This window comes from Hordeum vulgare, chromosome 3H (assembly GCF_904849725.1).
Source record: "Hordeum vulgare subsp. vulgare chromosome 3H, MorexV3_pseudomolecules_assembly, whole genome shotgun sequence".
NCBI classification, from domain to species: domain Eukaryota; kingdom Viridiplantae; phylum Streptophyta; class Magnoliopsida; order Poales; family Poaceae; genus Hordeum; species Hordeum vulgare.
The window spans coordinates 344,260,877-344,276,668 of record NC_058520.1 but is presented as its reverse complement, the minus strand read 5'-3'; positions in this window follow the sequence as shown (position 1 = coordinate 344,276,668).

Here is a 15,792-nt window from a genome sequence, read left to right as displayed (position 1 = left end):
GTGACGACCATGACCGGGACGATGCCGGTGGCCGCACACGATGACCGAGGCGGAGGACGCAGGTGGCCGCGCACGACAACGATGAGGCAGCGGACGTCGGTGGCTGCGCACGACGACCATAAGGCGAAGGACGCCGGTGGCCGCACACGACAACCATGAGGCGGACGACGCTGGTGGTTGAAGGAATAACCATATGCATCATGGCTCGATAGACGCCACGCCCCACGGTGGGCGCCAACTGTCGTGGTAACGATTCCGACAATAAAAAGGGTGTAGAATAAAGGACCATGATATATCGAGGTGCACATGGGTGACACGGTGGTTTTAGCGAGTTCGGGCCTCTCATAGTGGAGATAACAACCCTACGTCTCGTGCTCCGGAGAGGCTTTGTTTTATCTATCATGGACATGAGTTACATGGTATAGAGAGAGCCAGTGCTCCAGGGAAAGAATGAGCCTGAAGGAGGAGAAGAAGAAGATGTCCCTAGCTATGTGGAGGGGGTGGCTTATATAGAGTGCGCCACCTCCTCACCTCTTATGTTACAAGATGGGGCATTGATGCCATAATGTCAGCCCACTACAGATGTCTTGCCGACTGTTGGTATTTGCATGACCGAGTGAGTCATACGGCCAAGTGGTTGACTGTCATCCGAGTGGATGGAATGTACTTGTCTGAGTGGATCCGTACCGAGTGGATTAGATGTTGTCACGATCCAGTAGAAATTTCCCTTGTAGTCCTTAAACTTATAATGAGGTGCCCTTGGGTAGGACGTATTGGTCAGACCTATGACCCTACCCTAGGGCTATATCCCCGTTAGATATAATGAGGCTTATGTATGACAGAGCGTATCATGTCATGGGTTTGGATGCACCGGCGGAGATTGCACCAACTCTCAATTTGAAAAAGGGCAATGCACGGTACCGAAGAGGCTAGCAAAATATGGATGGTGGAAGTGCCAACAATTGAATACTCGCATGAGTCCGAAGAACTCATACACTTATTATCGATAACTCTCTATCTAGTTAGGAAATTCACAAAGAGACAAGTACCCCGAGGAGGAGTGTTTGGGGTTTTGGTTATCCGTGCGCATCATCGACTCATGGTAACGTGAGGGTACTCTATATATTCCAACCCCTCCAGAGGTTAGCGATCAATTTAGTAGCTAGAGTTCTCTACTAATTTTACTTTTTGAAAAACACATGGATTTCCCAAAATACGACACCTATCACTAATAGGCTCAAGCTCTTGGCACCAATAGTCTAAACATTACTCAAATCAATACCTCAAAACTATTGCAAGTTACTACTATACTTAAATAGCAACCTCAATTACCTACTCATGCAAGACACACAACTCAGTGCAACGAGCCAACTCTCTCAACAAGATAAGCATGATAACTCAAGAGAGTTCCAGAAGCAACCTAAATAATAGCTCTTAAAAATATAAGCATGAAAACTAAGAACTAAGAATGACACTAGCTACGAAAAGATGAAGAACACATAAAAGGGATAAGCATGAAAACCTATGTTGTGTTCTAGAGTGGAATAGAGCGTGCCTCTGTCCCAAACAAGGTAGGCTAGGTTCCGACTTGTTATGAACAGCAAGCAAAACTAAAACAAACTAAAAAGTAAAGAGCAAGACGCTCCAAGCATAGCACATAACATATGAAGTGATAAAAATATAGCATGGAGATGGACGAACTGATGATTACTGATCCCAAGCTTAGATGCTTGAGTCTCTTTTGAATATTTCTTGGGGTGCATGGGGGCATCCCCAAGCTTGAGCGCTTGAAACTCCTGTATCTTCTTTCATCATCTCCCATCGCATACTTGAAAACTCGCTTCATACGAAACTCATCATAAGCTGATTAGAGTGGTCATTTCCCTTAATAAAATAATTCATTACCTGCTGGAAATAAATATTTTCATGAAAATCTACTGCTTCTTATGAATGCCAAAAGGTTTTTGCAAATGAAAATTAAGCTTAGGATTTGCAAAACACTGAAAACGCAAAACATGGCAGAATCTGTGAAAAACATAACAACATGTAGTAAATAATTTATTGGGGGCACTTCTGCATCTCAAATAAAAAACTCAGAACAGATGTCAGAAAGGAAATTATATAGAGCATGCTATCAAAAAAACAGATCAAAAAGATGATCTGGTGATTTTTGGCAAATTTGTCCGTCAAGCAGACAAAATTTGTTTCTCGACAGCATGTCACAATTTTTGAATTTTCTTGCAATCGGAGGTTATAACTTGGCACAAAGCTTAAACATAAAGATACAATGATGTTGCTACAGTACTAACAAGCATCAAGACCACTAAAACATAAAGTGTAAAAATTGGGTTGCCTCCCAACAAGCGCTTTCTTTTATGCCTTTGAGCTAGGCACAATGCAAGAAGATCAAGTGTTATCAACTCCAAAAAATAATTTGCCTGAGTAATGGGCTGATAAGGTAACTTAATCTTCTTTCTAGGAAAGTGTTCCATTCCCTTTTTAATAGGAAATTGGAATTTAATAATTCCCTCTTTCATGTCAATAATAGCACCAACGGTGCGGAGAAAAGGACGTCCCAAAATAATTGGACATGAAGGATCACATTCAATGTCCATAGTAAGAAAATCAACGGGCACATAATTATCGTTGACAATTATAAGAACATCATCAATTCTCCCTAAAGGTTTCTTTATGGAAGAATCAACAAGATGAACACCAAAAGAACATGGATCATAAGGTTTCCAATCAACCATGTCATACATTCTTTTGGGCATGACGAAGGCACTAGCTCCAACATCACACAAAGCAAAGCAAGAGATAGTTTTCTAGGAATAGAAGTCTCTAGCTCGAGCTTCTCCTCCCTAGCATTGATAAGAGCATTGGTAATATGCTCGGTGAAGGCAATATTGAGTGTAGTAGTGTGCGGGTCTTTAGCCATTCTTTGGAAAAAGGTGATGACTTCGGAGAGACTACAATTGTCAAAATCAAAGTTACTACCATTAATGAAAGTGGTAGTAATATCATCTAAACTCATTCTTTTAGTAGTCTCTAAATTCATAGGACCTTCTTGTCATATAGTCGAGGTATTAGCATCACCACTAATAGGTCCATTGGGACTAGGAGTGTGATGGGTGCTAAAAGTTTTGAGATCCTCAACAACTTGTATAGTAGCAATAGTAGTGTGTTTAGGAAGGCTCTTAATTCTCTCTTCCTCCTTTTTTTTCTCTAGCCCATCTCTCTTGAAGTTTGGCTAGCATTCTTATGTTCTCATTAATTTGGACTTGGATAGCATTCATGGGTGTGGTGTTCCTTTCCTCAAGTGGGCAAGTTCTAATTTTAAGCATCTCTACATCATGAGCTATGTTGTTGATGACCCACAAGTGTAGGGGATCTATCATAGTCCTTTCAATAAGTAAGAGTGTTGAACCCAACGAGGAGCAGAAGGAACTGACAAGTGGTTTTCAGCAAGGTATTCTCTGCAGACACTGAAATTATCGGTAACAGATAGTTGTGTGATAAGATAATTCATAACGTGTAACAAGTAACAATAGTAACAAAGGTGCAGCAAGATGGACCAATCCCTTTTGTAGCAACGGACAAGCCTGGACGAACTCTTAAGTAAGGTAAAGCGCTCCCGAGGACATATGGGAATTTCTGTCAAGCTAGTTTTCATCATGTTCATATGATTCGCGTTCGCTACTTTGATAGTTTGATATGTGGGTGGACCGGAGCATGGGTGCTCTCCTTACTTGGAGAAACATCCAACTTCTGATTAACCCCTCTCGCAAGCATCTGCAACTACGAAATAAGAATTAAGAAAAATTCTAACCATACCATTAAACTATTGGATCCAAATCAGCCCCTTATGAAGCAACGCATAAACTAGGGTTTAAGCTTCTGTCACTCTAGCAACCCATCATCTACTTATTACTTCCCAATGCCTTCCTCTATGGCCAAATAATGGTGAAGTGTTATGTATTCGACCTTCACATAACACCACTAGAGGAAAGACAACATACAACGCATCAAAATATCGAACGAATACCAAATTCACATGACTACTTATAGCAAGACTTATCCCATGTCCTCCGGAACAAAAGTGACTACTCACAAAGCATAATTATGTTCATGATCAGAGAGTTATTGAATAGCATTAAGGATCTGAACATATGATCTTCCACCGAGTAATCCAACTAGCATCAACTACAAAGTGTAATTAACACTACTAGCAACCTTACAAGTACCAATCGGAGTCACGAGACGGAGATTGGGTGCAAGAGATGAACTAGGGTTTGGAGATGAGATGGTGCTAATGAAGATGTTGGTGGAGATGAGTCCCCTCCGATGAGAGGAGTGTTGGTGATGACGATGGCGATGATTTCCCCCTCCGGGAGGGAAGTTTCCCCGGCAGGACGGCCCTGCCGGAGCTCTAGATTGGTTCTGCTCAAGTTCCGCCTCGTGGCAGCGGCGATTCTTCCCAAAAGCCTTCTCCTGATTTTTTCTAGGACAAAACCCTCCTTATAGCAGAAGATGGGAGCCAGAGGGATAACAGGGGGCCCACAAGCCACCCAGGCACGGCCAGGGGGTAGGGCGCGCCTCGCAGGCTTGTGGCCTCCTGGTGGCTCCCCTCCAGGACTTCTTCCTCCCAGTATTTTTTATATATTCCAAAATAATTCCTCGTTGATTTTCATGGCTTTTGGATTTGTGCAGAATTGGTATCTCAAACTTGCTCCTTTTTCAGCCCAGAATTCCAGCTGTCGGCATTCTCCCTCTTCATGCAAACCTTATAAAATAAGAGAGAAAAGGCATAAGTATTGTATCGTAATGTGTAATAACAGCCCATAATGCGATAAATATCAACATAAAAGCATGATGCAAAATGGACATATCAACTCCCCCAAGCTTAGACCTCGCTTGTCCTCAAGCGGAAGCCGAGATCAATAAATATGCCCACATGTTTAGAGATAGAGGTGTCGATAAAACAAAACACGGACATGCAAGCATGATGATCAAATTTAGAACAGCAATAACATCATATAATCTCTTATGCTAAAGTGACAATTCTTTCACAATGTAAGGTATGGATCAAGAACCTTATTGAGAACTAACAACCAATAGTATTTAGTCATTGAAGCAATTGCAATTTATCATAACACCGGAAAGAGTCAAATAAGAGCTTGTAAAGAAAATCCACATACTCAATCATCTTTTAGTCTTCTACAATTGCTAAAACTCACACGGTACACATGAGATCAAAGTTTCAGTTGGACACAGAGAAAGATAGGGGCTTATAGTTTCGCCTCCCAACTATTTACCTCAAGGGTAATGTCAACAATAATAATTCATGAATACTTACTTCCAAGTTGATATATGAATATAGATATTTCCCTAGCACAAGACGCTAGCCAAGATAATGGCGAAATAAGGAATTGGTTTCGATCACCATGACTCTTTTAAAGATAAAAGGTAAAGGTACAAGATAGGCCCTTAGCAGAGGGGAGCGGAGGCTGTCATACGCTTTTGAGGTTTGCATGTGTGACCTCTTAGTGTGAAGGAACGTCACTTTATATTGCCTCCTGTGATAAAGAACTTTATTATGCAGTCTGTCGCTTTTATGTCTTCCTCATCACATTTCGTACAAAGCTTATTTTCCACACGCTAATAGATCATACATATTTAGGGAGCAATTTTCATTTCTTGCACCGATGACACCTTACTTGAGGGATCTTATTCAATCCACAGGTAGGTATGGTGGACTCTCATGGAAAAACTGGGTTGAGGGTTTATGGATGCACAAGTAGCATCTCTACTTAGTGTGAAAGTTTTGGCTGATATGAGGTGGAAGCAAGCGTCACATGCTAAGGGATCTCTAGTCATATAACATTGTTCGGAACCAAGCAAACATAATTCATTATGTTGTCTTCCTTGTCCAACATCTACTTCTAAGCATGTAATAGTTTAGTGAGTGCTCACAATCATAGACGGTGTCAAAGATGATATATTTATATGTGAACCTCTCTTTCTTTATTACTTCCTATTGATTGCAACAATGGCCAAGGTCTATGGTTGTCCACCCACAACAATTTTCCGTCAACATTCTTTTTATATGTGAAGCCATCACTTCCCATAAGATCATTACATGATCTTTCATGCTTTTGTTCTTTTATTATTCTTTTCTTTAAATCATGGCATGAAGCAAGGCCCTTAACTAAAACACTCTTTATTATAACTCACGAACTCGATTACATAGGGGGGGGGTAACACCAAGCAAAACTCAAGCCTGGATCATATTAAGAACTTTATTCTACTAGAAAAAGATAAAACCAAAAAGGATCGAACTAAGAAAAAGGTAAAGGCAAAAGATGTGATTGTGATACGATACCGGGGCAACTCCCCCAAGCTTGGCACAAGCCAAGGGGATTTCCCATACCCGTGCGTTTAATTGTCTTCCTTCAAAGGTGATGGTGGTGGAGTTGTTGCAGTCTGGGGTTGATTCTCCATCTTCCAAGGCATAGGTGCTCCATCTGGAAATATGATCGAGTCTCCAGAATCCTCAAATCTGCAGCCAACCGTATTGATTAAATCTATACTCATACTCACAGTTTTGGTTCTGCAGGTCGTAGATCTGGGCTTGGAGATGATCAATTCTGTCATAGAGCCTGGAGAGGTGCTTCCCGATGTCATTGGCATCGATCTTGTGCTTGTTGGTGAACTCCGTGATCATCATGTGGTTGGCGTTGAGTCCGCGTTCCACCATCCCTTGGCACTTGAAGACTTGCTGCTCCATTGCTTCGAGCCTCGCCTCTATGCTTCCGGTCTTCTTGGGCCCCTCAACATCACGGACACGCAACACCCCCTCATGCATCTCGATAGATTGATGGTGTTGCAGCACTCCCGCGAGGTTGGGATTGATGACCTTCTCGAAGAACTTGTCCTTCGGAACTTTTGGGCATGCCATAGCAATCTAGATCTGTGTGCACAGCAGCTCAAAACGAAAATAGAGGATATTTGCGTGATACGAGGGTCTGACCTTTCGGGAGAATATATAATGATTTTTTCCCGACCAAAAGGAGTATTCCACCAGAAAACGGAGTCTGGGAGACACACGAGGTGCTCACAAGCCCCCCAGGCGCGCCCAGGGGGGTAGGGCGCGCCTGGCAGGCTTGTCGCCTCCTCGTGCGGTTTTCGGACTACTTTAATTTTTTCTATTTTTCTAAAAAAATCCAAAACGGAGAAAATTGCTATTGGAAGAGTTTTGGAGTCGTTTTACTTACCGCATCACATACCTCTTCGTTTTTGGAGTGTGAAACAAGCTGGTAAATATCCCTTATGTACTCCTCCAGCGTTATGGTATTAATAATATTACTTTCAACATTTATGGGAGTACCTGAGATATAATGCTTGATTCTTTGCCCATTTACAACTCTCGGAAAATTCCCTTCCGTGTTGTTGATTTTGATGGCACCGGAACGATACACTTCTTTGACAATGTAAGGACCTTCCCATTTAGAGAGAAGCTTGCCTGCAAAAAATCTTAAACGAAAATTGTATAGCAAGGCATAATCACCTACATTGAACTCACGTTTTTGTATCCTTTTATCATGCCACCTCTTAACCTTTTCTTTAAACAACTTAGCATTTTCATATGCCTGAGTTCTCCATTCATCAAGTGAGCTAATGTCAAATAACCCCTTCTCATCGGCAAGTTTGAAATCAAAGTTGAGCTCTTTGATTGCCAAATAAGCCTTATGCTCTAGCTCAAGAGGTAAATGACATGCTTTACAGTAAACCATTTGGTACGGAGACATGCCCATGGGATTCTTATAAGCAGTTCTATAAGCCCACAGTGCATCATCAAGTTTCTTAGACCAATTCTCTCTAGACCTATTAACAATCTTTTGCAGAATTAGTTTAATCTCTCTATTACTCAACTCTACTTGGCCACTGGACTGAGGGTGATAAGGAGATGCTATTCTATGGTTGACCTCATACTTAGCAAGTGTTTTACGGAAAGCACCATGAATAAAATGTGAACCACCATCAGTCATCAAATATCTGGGGACTCCAAATCTAGGGAAAATAACTTCTTTAAGCATCCTAATGGAGGTGTTATGATGAGCACTACCAAAGTTGTCAAAATCGTGACTCAAGTCTTAGAATCTTACGATCTTACGATCCAAACTAGCCCCTCCGATTCTATAATTTTGCTCATAGAATCTAAGTTTCTACGGTCTTGATAGTTATGATTCTACAATTCACGATCCTAGCAACGGAGCTCCGATCCGATTCAGAATCGCGATTCTGACAACTTTGAGCACTACTAGTTGGGATAGCTTCTACCCACTTAGTAACGTAATCAACATCAACTAGAATATGAGTGTACCCGTTGGACTTTGGAAAAGGCCCCATATAATCAAAACCCCAAACATCAAATGGTTCAATGACAAGTGAAAAATTCATAGGCATTTCGTGACGTTTACTGATATTACCTATTCTTTGACATTCATCACAAGACAAGACAAACTTACGAGCATCCTTGAAGAGAGTAGACCAATAGAAACCGGATTGCAATACCTTGTGTGCAGTTCTATCTCCCGCATGGTGTCCTCTGTAAGCCTCGGAGTGACACTTCTGTAGGATCTGTCCCTGTTCATGCTCAAGTACACAATGTCTAATAACACCATCTACTCCTTCTTTATAAAGGTGAGGATCTTCCCAAAAGTAATGTCTCAAATCAAATAAGAATTTGTTCTTTTGTTGTTACGTAAAACTAGGTGGTATATATTTAGCAACAATATAATTTGCATAATCAACATACCAAGGTGTATGATACGTCTCCAACGTATCTATAATTTTTGATGGTTTCATGCTATTATTCTGTCAAACTTTGGATGTTTTGTATGCCTTTTACATCTTTTTGGGACTAACTTATTAACTCAGTGCCAAGTGCCAGTTCCTGTTTTTTCTGTGTTTTTGACCCCTTTCAGAGGAGGATTTTAAACGGAGTCCAAACGGAACGAAACTTCCAAAAAGATTTTTTCCGAAACAAAAGAAGATCGGGAAGCTTGAGAACCAAGGCACGAGCCACCAGGGACCCCACAAGCCCCCAAGCCGCGGCCAGGGGGCGCGCCTCCTAGGCTTGTGGGCTCCCTGGGCCACCTCTGCCCTAGGTCTTTCGCCTATATATTCCCATAAATTCCAAAAAAAATCAGGAGATCATCGAAAGTACTTTTCCGCCGCCGCAAGCTTCTGTCTCCGCAAGATCCCATGTGGGGCACGTTCTGGTGCCCTGTCGGAGGGGGGATTCGGATACGGAGGGCTTATCCATCAACACCATGCCCTCCCCGATGATGCGTGAGTAGTTCACCATAGACCTACGGGTCCATAGCTAGTAGCTAGATGGCTTCTTCTCTCTCTTGGATCTTCAATACAAAGTTCTCCATGATCTTCATGGAGATCTATCCGATGTAATCTTCTTGTGCGGTGTGTTTGTCGAGATCCGACGAATTGTGGATTTATGATTAGATTATCTATGAATCTTATTTGAGTTTCTTCTGATCTCTCTTATGCATGATTTCATATCCTTGTAATTCTCTTCGAGTTGTGGGTTTTGTTTGGCTAGCTTGATCTATGATTCTTGCAATGGGAGAAATGCTTGGTTTTGGGTTCATACCGTGCGGTGACCTCACCCAGTGACAGAAGGGGTAGCGAGGCATGCATCGTGTTGTTGCCATCAAGGGTAAAAAGGTGGGGTTTTCATCATTGGTTTGAGTTTATCCCTCTACATCATGTCATCTTGCTTAAGGCGTTACTCTGTTCCTCATGAACTCAATACACTAGATGCATGCTGGATAGCGGTCGATGTGTGGAGTAATAATAGTAGATGCAGAAAGTATCGGTCTACTTGTCTGGGACGTGATGCCTATATGTATGATCATTTCCTTAGATATCATCATGACTTTGCACGGTTCTATAAATTGCTCGACAGTAATTTGTTCACCCACCGTAATATTTGCTATTTTGAGAGAAGCCTCTAGTGAACACTATGGCCCCTCGGGTCTACTTCACACCATATTTTCAGCCTTACACTTTTACTTCGTTGCACTTTCCGCCTTCAGACCTCACTTTGCAATCAATCTTGAAGGGATTGACAACCCCTTTATAGCGTTGGGTGCAAGCTCTTTTGTGTTTGCGCGGGTACTCTAGACTTGACGCGATTCTCCTACTGGATTGATACCTTGGTTCTCAAACTGAGGGAAATACTTACTGCTCCTGTGCTGCATCGCCCTTTCCTCTTCAAGGGAAAAACCAACGCAAGCTCAAGAGATGACAGAATATTTCTGTCGCCGTAGCAGAAGAATTTATGGCGCCGTTGTCGGGGTGGATCAAGTCAAGAACTCATGCAAGTAAGTGTCGCAAACTCAGCTCTTGCATTTAACTTTTTTGCCTCTCGTTTTCCTCTCCCCCACTTCTGAAAAACAAAAATTTACAAAAAAATATTTGCCTTTTTCGTTTGCCCTTTTTTCTCGCTTGCTTTCTGTTCGCTTGTGTGCTTCCTTGCTTGCTGAAGTCACCATGACTGAAAACACCAACCTTTGTGACTTCTCGAGTACTAATAATAATGATTTTATTAGTACTCCGATTGCTCCCGCCACTAGTGCGGAGTCATATGAAATCAATGCCGCTTTGCTTAATTTTGTTATTAAAGAGCAATTCTCCGGCCTTCCTAGTGAAGATGTCGCATCCCATCTTAATACCTTCATTGAGCTTTGCGATATGCAAAAGAAGAAAGATGTGGATAATGATGTGATTAAATTGAAGCTTTTTCCTTTCCCGTTGCGAGATTGAGCAAAAACTTGGTTTTCGTCTTTGCCCAAAAATAGTATTGATTCTTAGAATAAGTGCAAGGATGCTTACATATCCAAGTATTTTACGCCGGCTAAGATTATCTCTCTCTGTAATGATATCATGAATTTTAAGCAACTTGATCATGAACATGTTGCACAATCTTGAGAGAGGATGAAATTGATGATTAGAAATTGTCCCTCTCATGGCTTGAGTCTTTGGATGATTATACAAATCTTCTACGTTGGCTTGAATTTCGCTTCTAGAAACATCTTGGACTCCGCCTCCGGTGGAATGTTCATGGAAATTACGTTAGGAGAAGCCCCAAACTCCTAGATAATATCATGACGAACTACTCTCGGTGGCACACTGAAAACTCACCTACTAGTAAGAAGGTACACGCTATAGAAGAAATTAACTCGTCGAGTGCTAAGATGGATGAGTTAATGAATTTGGTTGCTAGTAGAAGTGCTCCTTTATATCCTAATGATATGCCCTTGTCTTCCTTGATTGAGATAAGCAACGCTAGCTTGGACGTTAATTTTGTTGATAGGAATAATTTTGGCAACAACAATGCTTTTAGAGGAAACTATGTTCCTAGGCCTTTTCCTAGTAACTCCTCTAATAACTTTGGCAACTCCTACAACAATACTCATGGAAATTACAATAGATTAGCCTCTGATCTAGAGAGTAATATCAAAGAGTTTATTAACTCACAAAAGATTTTCAATGCGTCCATAGAGGAAAAACTACTCAAAATTGACGATTCGGCTAGGAGCGTTGATAGAATGTCTAGTGATATGGATGCTTTGAAAGTTAGATGTGCTACTCCCAAGATCAATATGGATGAAACTTTGAAAGCTATACGTGTTTCCATGAGTGAGAGCAAAGAAAAAACCGCCCAAATTCGTGCTAGACATGAATGCCTTTAAAAGGCGTGTTCTCGTGATAAGAATCATGAAGATCTTAAAGTGCTTGGTGTGACTCCCATTGAATCTTTGTTTTCTTGTGTCAAACCTAATGATGATGGGGCTGGATATTAATCCACCTTGGTTGAAAAATGCCCCAATGATTCGGAGTCCATCTATCTTGATGCTAAAAGCATTGAAAGTGGAGTAGAAGATATTAAAACTTTGAGTAGTAATGAAATTACTACTTTGGATTTCAAGGAATTCAATTATGATAGTTGATCCTTGATTGAATGCATTTCCTTGATTCAATCCATGCTAAACTCTCCACACGCTTATAGCCAAAACAAGTCCTTTACCGGTCATATCGTCAAATCTACGATAAAATCTCTTGAAGAGAAACTTGAATTGGAAATTTCTATCCCTAGAAATCTTCATGATGAGTGGGAACCTACTATCAAAATCAAAATCAAAAACTATGAATGCAATGCTTTGTGTGATTTTGGTGCTAGTGTTTCCGCGATTCCAAAGTCCTTATGTGATGTTGTGGGTTTTAATGAGATTGAGGAGTGTTCTCTTAATTTGCATCTTGCGGATTCTACTATCAAGAAACCCATGGGAAGGATCAATTATGTTCTTATTATTGCAAATAGGAACTATGTACCCGTGGATTTCATTGTGCTTGACATTGATTGCAATCCTACATGCCCTATTATTCTTGGTAGACCTTTCCTAAGGACTATCGGTGCTATCATCGATATGAAGGAAGGGAATATCAGATTTCAATTTCCTTTAAATAAGGGCATGGAGCACTTTCCTAGAAAGAAAATAAGATTGTCTTATGAATCCATGATGAGGGCCACTTATGGTTTGAGCACCAAAGACGACGATACGTGATTCGATCACCTTATGCCTAGCTAAGGGCGTTAAACAATAGCTCTTGTTGGGAGGCAACCCAATGAATTTATATTTTTCTTTCTGTTTTGTTGCTTCCACACCATCATAATTCTATTGTCATTGTGTCTTTTGTGTTTCTTTTTGTGTTTGAGCCAAGGAAAACCTTTAAGACTAGTCTTGGTGTTGGTTGTTTGATCCTATTGGAAAAAGATAGAAACTTTTCGCTCACGAGATTATTTTTCATTTTTATTCAGAAAGAGATTTTGAGTTGATTAGTTTTGCTGCTGGTTGATATGCCTTTTGCCCACGCAGTCGTAATTTTTCAGAATTTGTGAGGTACCATAAGTATACGAATTATACATATTGCTACAGACCGGTCTGTTTTTGACAGATTCTGTTTTTGTTGAGTTCGTTGCTTGTTTTGATGAAACTATGGATAGTATCGGGGGGTACTAGCCATGGAAAAGTGAGAATACAGTAATCTAACACCAATATAAATAGAAATCAAGATTTCTACAGTACCTAAAGAGGCTGTAGTTTGTTTTCTTGTGCTAATGTTATCACGAGTTTCTTTTTAAGTTTTGTGTTGTGAAGTTTTCAAGTTTTGGGTGATTTTCTCATGGACAAAGAGATAAGGAGTGTAAAGACCTCAAGCTTGGGGATGACCAAGGCATCCCAAGCCAAATTCAAGGACACCAAAAAGCCTAAGCTTGGGGATGCCCCGGGAAGGCATCCCCTTTATCGTCTTCAATCCATCGGTAACATTACTTGGAGCTATATTTTTATTCACCACATGATATGTGTTTTGCTTGGAGTATCTTGTATCTTAGGAGTCTTTTCTTTTTGTTGTGTCACAATCATCCTTGTTGCACACCCTTTGAGAGAGACATGCACTCATCGTGATTTTGCTGGAATGCTCATCGTGCTTCACTTAAATCTTTTGAGGTAGATAATTTTGCTCTATGTGCTTCACTTAGATGTTTTAGAGCACGGCGGTGCGTAACTTGGTAGTTGGCTTGTGCTATGAAAGTACTCCCCAAAGGTGATAGGTACCCAAAGAGGATACAAAATCCTCCATCTTCATGTGTATTGAGTAGAAAGAGAAGTATTGATTCCTCTCAATTAGTTTTGAGATGTGGATTTGGTAATATTAAGAGTTATGTTAGTAGGGTGTTGCGAATCTAGAAATACTTGTGTTAAAGTTAGTGATTCCCGTAGCATGCACGTATGGTGAACTGCTATGTTAGGAAGTCGGAGCATAATTGATCTATTGATTGTCATCCTTTGTGTTGCGAGCGGGATCGCGCGATGGTTAACACCTACCAACCCTTCCCCTAGGAGTATGAGTTTAGCACTTTTTCTCGAGTACTAAAAAAACTTTCGCAACAAGTATGTGAGTTCTTCATGACTAATGTGAGTCCATGGTATAGATGCACTTTCACCTTCCACCATTTATAGCCTCTCTAGTGCCGCGCAATTCTCGCCGGTGCACAAACCCACCATATGCCTTCCTCAAAACAGCCACCATACCTACCTACTATGGCATTTTGATAGCCATTCCGAGATATATTTCCATGCAACTCCCACCATCCCATCTCATGACTTGTGCCGTCACTCTCATATTGTCATTGCATGATCGTAAGATAGCTAGCGAGATGTTTCAACGTCATACGCCAAGCTAGATCGTTGCACATCCCGGTACACTGCCGGAGGCATTTCCTATAGAGTCATCATCGTTCTGAGCTTTGAGTTGTGAGTGGATAAAAGTGTGATGATCATCATTATTAGAGCATTGTCCCATTTTAGGAAATAAAAAAAGAGGCCAAAGAGCCAAAAAAAGAGAGAGGCCCAAGAGACCAAATAAAAAAAGAGAAAAAGAGAGAAGGGACAATGCTTCTATCTTTTTCCACACTTGTGCTTCATAATAGCACCATGTTCTTCATGATTGAGAGCCTCTCGTTTCGTCACCACCATATTCTAGTGGGAATATTCATTATATAACTTGGCTTGTATATTCCAATGATGGGCTTCCTCGAAATTTCCCTAGGTCTTCGTGAGCAAGCAAGTTGGATGCACACCCACTAGTTCTCCTTTTGAGCTTTCACATACTTATAGCTCTAGTGCATCCTTTGTATGGCAATCCCTACTCATTCACATTGATATCTATTAATGGGCATCTCCTCCTTTTTGTCTCACAACCACCACCACACTTGATTCCACCTATAGTGATATGTCCATGGCTCACGCTCATGTATTGCGTGATAGTTGAAAAAGGTTTGAGAAAGTAAGAGTGTGAAAACAATTGCTTGGACAATACCGGGGTTGTGCATGATTTAAATTAGTTGTGTGGGGATGATGGAGCATAGCCAGACTATATGATTTTGTAGGGATAACTTTCTTTGGCCTTGTTATTTCGAAAGTTCATGATTACCTTGCTAGTTTGCTTGAAGTATTATTGTTTTCATGTCAATAGCAAACTATTGTTTTGAATCTTACGGATATGAACATTCATGTCACATGAAAGAAGTTGCAAAGAAAAACTATATATGCTAGGTAGCATTCCACATCAAAAATTCAGTCTTTATCACTTCCCTACTCGAGGACGAGCAGGAGTTAATCTTGGGGATGCTTGATACGTCTCCAACGTATCTATATTTTTTGATGGTTTCATGTTATTATTCTGTCAAACTTTGGATGTTTTGTATGCCTTTTATATCTTTTTGGGACTAACTTATTAACTCAGTGCCAAGTGCCAGCTCCTGTTTTTTCCGTGTTTTTGACCCCTTTCAGAGGAGGATTTTAAACGGAGTCCAAATGGAACGAAACTTCCAAAAAGATTTTTTCCGAAACAGAAGAAGATCGGGAAGCTTGAGAACCAAGGCAGGGGGCACCAGGGACCCCACAAGCCCCCCAGGCGCGGCCAGGGGGGCCCGCGCCTCCCAGGCTTGTGGGCTCCCTAGGCCACCTCTGCCCTAGGTCTTTCGCCTATATATTCCCATAAATTCCAGAAAAATCAGGAGATCATCGAAAGTACTTTTCCGCCGCCGCAAGCTTCTGTCTCCGCAAGATCCCATCTGGGGAACGTTCCAGTGCCCTGCCGGAGGGGGAATTCGGATACGGAGGGCTTCTTCATCAGCACCAT